Below are 6,101 nucleotides of genomic sequence, written 5' to 3'. Positions count from 1 at the left end.
TGTAAGGGAAATTTAAGGGAGAACTTAAGGGAAATTTACACTTAAGGGGCTTTATGCAACCGGGCACAAGGGCATTTAAGAAGGTCATCCTCCAGGAGTTAAACAGGACAGATGTGAAAATTTGCCATGAACTTGTACACTCAGTGCCAAGAAGGGTCAGAGCAGTATACTTAATGTTCTGGAGGACATATTAAGTACTAGAATATTATACATTTGCTGAATTACATATAGGGTGTACTCATTTCTGCAATCCATTATTTAAACAAAATTGGCTAATTTACTTATATTACATGAAATATTGGCACATATTTTGTTGTTTTTATTAAGTATAAGTTTAATACCTTTAAATATTGCCATCTTTCCATGAATTATATTAGCAATCATTAAGAAAATACATCTTTTATATATATTAAGAGGGGGTGTACTCATTTATGCTGTGCACTGTATATGACGTTTCTGATATTGTAAACTTGCTCAGAAGTTCAACCGGTACAGCATGTGATATAAAGTGTACGGGTATGAGTCATGATAAAATCAGAATAAAAGAGCTCAAGCCATGTGAAAACAAGGTAGAATGGCATGGTTGCTTGATTAATTACTCACCCAGATAAGACCGTAAGACCTTCATTCATCTTCAAAACACAGATTAAGATTTTTTTTTATAAAATCCGAGAGCTTTCTGACCCTGCATAGACAGCAACTACCATGTTCAAGGGCCAGAAATGTAATAAGGACATGATTAAAATAGTCCATGTCATCGGCACTGATAGCCTTGTGGAAAAGTGCACTGACATATAGCAGCGTTGTGCTACGTGTAACCAAGGTTACCAGAGAGTAACAGAGGAAGAAAACGAATTTAGATATTTTAAGTGGAAATCTAATAATACATAAAGTATTAAAACGTAATTAAAATGAGTTTATTTCTAAAAGAAAATCTTAATTTTATGTAAACACATACTATTAATTGGTTATATATGTGGCCAATAGACGTTATGCGCAACATTCTTCCGGGTTCTACAAAACAGCCTTAACTACTTCCGGCTGTCCGCTACTGGTACAGCGAAGATAGGGACGTTCTAAAACACTTAACGTGAAAAACGCTTAACGTGGCTTAAAAAACAACCAGGAAACCCCAAATTTATGTCAAACCTTACTTCTAACAAGCACTAACTGCTGTCAAAAGAACGAGCCCTTATTCCACAGATAAAGTGAAAAATATCACGTTAAGCGTTTTCTCCCCCATAGAAGCCCATTATAAGGAAACAGCTTAACGTGGTTTAACGTACCTCAACAGCGATCAGGGAAGACCAAATTTATGTCAAATGTTACATTTAATAAACACTTGCTGCTGTCAAAAGAATGAGCTCTTATTCCGCATATAAAGTGAATATATCACGTTAAGCGTCCCCCATAGATAAGGAAATAACGTGGCTTAACGTATATAACATTACAAATTTCTGGAGAAAATGTGATGGTACGCAAAGTTGCTCCAAATTCATGACTTCTTTATTATAATTAAAATTTGACAGAAGGTACGCTAAACCAGCCTGAGTCCATGCACTATGGGGAACGCGTAGCTTGATATTATTCTCTTTATGCTGCTCGTTCTTACAAAATAAGCTGCTGTTAAAAGAATGAGCTCTTATTCAGCGTATAATGTTACGCGTTATTCCCCATAGAAAAAAAAAAAAAAACACGTTCTGCTGTCAAAAGAACGAGCAGCATAAAGAGAATAATATCAAGTTACGCGTTCCCCATAGAAGTCCATTATAAGGACTCAGCTTAGCCTGGTTTAGCGTACTTTAACCACGTCTTCTGTCAAATTTTACTTATAGTAAAGAAGTCATGAATTTGGACCAACTTTGCGTGCCATCACATTTTCTCCAGAAATTTGTAATGTTTTACGGTAGAGAAAAAAATAGAATATTCATTCTATTCTATTGGAACAATCGACCACACAAAAACGGAGCTGCGGTTGGCAACAATAGATTTATTTTTAAACTCTGCTGCCAAGCAGGGTGGAGAGGGACATCACTGCCTCGAATTGTTTTTGTTATTTCTAGGAAGGGGAAATATATTTGACTCTCATTACAACAGCACAAATCGAGCACAAACAAATGATAGTTTTGGTGAACATTTCTTTTTTTATGCGTGCCAACTTCACCGAGGTCTGCGCAAAGGACTGATCATTACAGACAGCAGGATAAAATGTAGGCTACCTGTCTTAACTTTCATGCTTATTACAAAATTAAACTGAACAAAATTACAATGTTCTCAATTCGTCAAAGCGTCCACGTTAAACTGACTTCTATGTGAAATAATTAACGCTTAACGTGATATTATTCACTGTATATGCTGAATGAGATCTCATTCTTTTGACAGCAGCAAGTGTTAATTATATGTAACATTTGACATAAATTTGTTTTTTCCCAGTCGTTGTTAAGATACGTTAACGTTAAGCTTTTTTTTGTAATGGAATAGGGGAGCGATTACTTTATATGCTGAATAACAGCAGCAAGTGTTTATTATATGTAACATTTGACATAAATTTGGTCTTCCCTGATCGCTATTGAGGTAAACCACGTTAAGCTGTTTCCTTATAATGGGCTTCTATGGGGGAGAAAACGCTTAACGTGATATTATTCACTTTATCTGTGGAATAAGGGCTCGTTCTTTTGACAGTAGTTAGTGCTTGTTAGAAGTAAGGTTTGACATAAATTTGGGGTTTCCTGGTCGTTTTTTAAGCCACGTTAAGCGTTTTTCACGTTAAGTGTTTTAGAACGTCCCTATCTTCGCTGTACCAGTAGCGGACAGCCGGAAGTAGTTAGGGCTGTTTTGTAGAACCCGGCAGAATGTTGCGCATAACGTCTATAGTCAGCCGTCTTTGATTTAAGAAGGACCAATGAGAGCGCTGAATGCGGCACGGCAGAGAAATTGATATCCGGGTTTCGCACATGGAATGTACGCAGAGTTAGCAGCAGCTCGCTTAACAAATGCATCGATTCATGTGGAGAACGGTTTTGCTTTATTTTTGCATTGCTTCCTGAAGAGAATATTTTCATTTTGCTTCATGAGAAATTGAGAAAGAGAAACGATCTCCTAGAGGAACTTTGATAAAGGATATTGTAAGTAATACTCATAAAAGCAAATTAGTATTGTAATCGAGTAAAACACACATTCAGTTTCGTGAATATTAAAAGATATGCTGATATTTATGTACTCTATAAGCATCAGAGAAATGCTTAAGTGTTTACAGCATGTATTTTTGATTAAAAAGGAGAAAGAAACGGATTTAAAGGAGACGAGGTGCCTTCTGGAAATTTCTGTATTTAACGATCTCTTTGGTAAGTCAACTGACTTATTACTAGTTGCAAATCAAATTGTTATTATTGTTTAAGAAGGGAAATAGGAGGTATTAAATCTGTGAGTATGATTTATGTATGTGAAACTGTGTAAAGCTGTATTTGGAAAGTAGAAAAACAGGCACAGACATGTTACATATAAAGAAAATATTCTTTATTTGAAGGATTTATTTACATATATTCAAGTCGTGTTTAAAATGTGTATATGTACAACGATTAGTTTATTTTCATGAGTTTATTTTGATACAATGTTATTGACTGTTGTTACAATGAAGATATTCATTATTGTTTTATGACCTTGTTTGTTCAAGGTCAGGTTTTTTGTTGTGGTTTTGTCCTTCCATGAGTCGATCCTCTGTCGAAGTCTGTATCTTGGATCTGTCCCGACCTTCTGTTGGTGCTTAGGAGGGTTTGGACTGGCGAGCCCCCTGGAGTCCGTTCTTGGATAGTCTGTGAAAAAAGACCATTTAGTGAACTCTGCGAAGGGTAGGAAATCGAATGACTTTTCTTCTGTTTTTTTCTTTCTTCTTGAATGAAGACATTCTTCCCTCGTGACGGATAAACTCTATGGACAATTCAAAATCTGGTTTTCTGAGAGACTGGACAATTTAAGGTTGAAATAGGAAAACTTTGTTTTATTGAAAATTCAAATTGTCAAACTGTTGAGTTACAACTGAAATTGTAATTTTATTTATTTTTGATTTTATGCTGTTTGTTTTTTGTTGGTTCATTTAAAGGAACAAATAGTGAGTTAATAGCTTACTTTGCTGGGAAAAAGAAACCAAAGATAGGTTTTTAAAACCTAAAACAAAGACAAAAAGTAAATTAAGTGCCTGAAAATTTGTAAACATATTGTTTCCACTCCCACTAAGCTTCCTGTATGTTCAATACTGTCCTATCATAAAAAAAGACAGTGCTTCCTTTGCGAAACAAATCTATTAGCTCAAACTTTTTACTGAATCAAACATATAGAGCACGATCTGTGTGGTCTGATTCCTGAACGACTGACTCATAAGCTGGTTCATTTTAGTAAATCAAACATAATGTAATAAATAACTGTGAGACACAGTAAACAGTGTAGTTTTTGACTCCTGAAACAACTTTTTAGGAAATTGTTGAATTATGTTTTCTTTGTGCACAAAAAGAAAGCTGTTGGATTTTATCAAAAACATCTTAATTTGTGTTCTGAAGATGAACAAATGTCTCACAGGTTTGGAACATCATGAGGGTGAGTAATTAATGACAGAATTTTCATTTTTGGTTGAACTGTCTCTTTAAAGGTACACTTTATGTGTTTCGTCAGTAATTGAAGAACTGTATGTCTAAAGTCTGTATTGTGTGTTTTTATGTATATGTATGTGGCCTCTTGGACAACAAATCAGGGTCACTCAAGCCTTGACAAGTAGAGATGCATATAAAAGATTAATCAGAGGCAGTTTGGAAAGGGGCCGAGACTCAATCACACCACAGGACGCTGACCAAGTGTTCCACCTCAAATTAATTCCTTGGGTACCGTATAACTCCTTGTTAAATAGACAACAGTGCAATGCAGTGAGACAATCAGGCTATAAGGCAATGGGCGCATTAACGTGACAGTAAGTTTAAGGCATGATAAATGGCTAGCGGGCCATGCAAGAGGGAATACCTAATGCCTGGCCCTCAAGATTGTGCCCCAAAGAGGTTTAAAACCCAGTTAGAGGCAGTAATGAGGTATTGCCTCAGTCAGGGAAGGAGAGGCAGGAGAGAAAATAAGTATGTTTTGTGTGCATACTAAAAAAAACATAATAGAATAAAAAAGAGTTTCAGTGATACTAATAGCATCTGTTTGATGCCTCTGAGAATCCGCTATTGTTTTGCAGAGCGAGCTACGCACTCTCTCCTGGGACTCGTCTGTTCGGTCTACAAGGCTGAATATTTTAGAAAGGTTGTTGCTTTTGTTTATGTACGGATGCACTTATTTGTTTATTTATCCTCTCTTTAATGATCTCAATAAAAAAGATCTCAATAAAGTCCTATTCAAGCTATTTGGCAAACATACAGAGGGAAAAAAAATCTAATATATGCAAATTTCCAGTGTGTCAAATGTTTATCAGAAAATAAAAGTATATTTATGTATGTACATGTATTTAAAATTTTATATTTTTGCCATATGGGAAAAAACATAAAAGCTGAAGCTGGAAAAACACAAGCACTCAAACTGTTAGAACTAGTTCTGCTATAACTTAAAATGACAGCGAGAGCTGTGTGTAGAGATAATTTGAATACATTTATACATTGGTATACTAAGTAATCCACTTCATGAAAATTTAATTTTCCTTGATGTTATTGCTGCTCTTCAGAAGTCACGCCACACTCCTGACTGAAACGCTATAGATTGAAGACTGGGATAAAAGAACAAATGTGCTTATGTATTTAATTTAAAGATGTTTCTCACAGTTAGACTATTTTAATACGATGCCTGATGGTCAATTCTGAAGAACATGAATATGCTTCTATTGATATACTTACATCGAGGGGCTTTGGTGGAGATTGACTGGGCGGTTTTCTTTCAATCGCAATGGGGTGTGCAGGTTTCTAATCTTCATTTTAGTTTACTTACGCCTCAGCTGGCTTCTCAATTTTTCTGCAGGAGCAACAGGTAAATCAAAATGAGTTTGTGATGCAAAAAGAGAATCAGTTATGATGAAACCAATTGAGATGGGGAATGTGCCCTTCTGACCTGTAGTAAATTAGTAGGAC

General features: G+C 35.6%; 1 long non-coding RNA gene across 1 annotated transcript; it reads left to right on the top strand.

The window, feature by feature from the left end:
• The first annotated feature begins 2,962 nt into the window (after window positions 1–2,962).
• On the top strand, window positions 2,963–4,435 carry LOC141337836 (uncharacterized). The gene is made up of 3 exons (XR_012355795.1): window positions 2,963–3,125; window positions 3,278–3,344; window positions 3,674–4,435. It is a non-coding gene; the product is annotated as an uncharacterized lncRNA (long non-coding RNA).
• The last annotated feature ends 1,666 nt before the right edge of the window (window positions 4,436–6,101 follow it).

The sequence above is a fragment of the Garra rufa genome, chromosome 7 (genome assembly GCF_049309525.1).
Source record: "Garra rufa chromosome 7, GarRuf1.0, whole genome shotgun sequence".
NCBI classification, from domain to species: Eukaryota; Metazoa; Chordata; class Actinopteri; order Cypriniformes; family Cyprinidae; genus Garra; species Garra rufa.
The sequence above is the reverse complement of the archived record's forward strand: the minus strand, read 5'-3'. Positions and strand labels throughout refer to the sequence as shown.